Source organism: Apis dorsata, unplaced genomic scaffold, assembly GCF_000469605.1.
Source record: "Apis dorsata unplaced genomic scaffold, Apis dorsata 1.3 scaffold_1054, whole genome shotgun sequence".
NCBI lineage: Eukaryota > Metazoa > Arthropoda > Insecta > Hymenoptera > Apidae > Apis > Apis dorsata.
In genome coordinates this window covers 17,596-17,963 of record NW_006264152.1, presented here as the reverse complement: position 1 = coordinate 17,963, position 368 = coordinate 17,596, and positions in this window count along the sequence as shown.

Below are 368 nucleotides of genomic sequence, written 5' to 3'. Positions count from 1 at the left end.
ATAATATATTTAAATAATAATTAATTAATAATTATTAGATTAATTTTCAATATTTTTTTTAGGTAAATTTTTAAAATTGTATGTTTATATATTGCAATTCATATTTTCATGAACAAATTATGATCTTAACAATAAAAATTTATAATTCAGTAATTTCTTAGTAAAATTTGGATACCAAAAATAGAAATATAATACATTTTTATTCTTTCATCATGTTTTAATATAAAGATTATACATTTAAATTTTAACTATATTTTTTACAAATTTGTATTCATACAAGTTTTTACTAAAAAATGTAAAATTATAATATTTTATAAGAACATTATACTTTTATGCAATTATATATTATGCAATTAATTAACAATTAA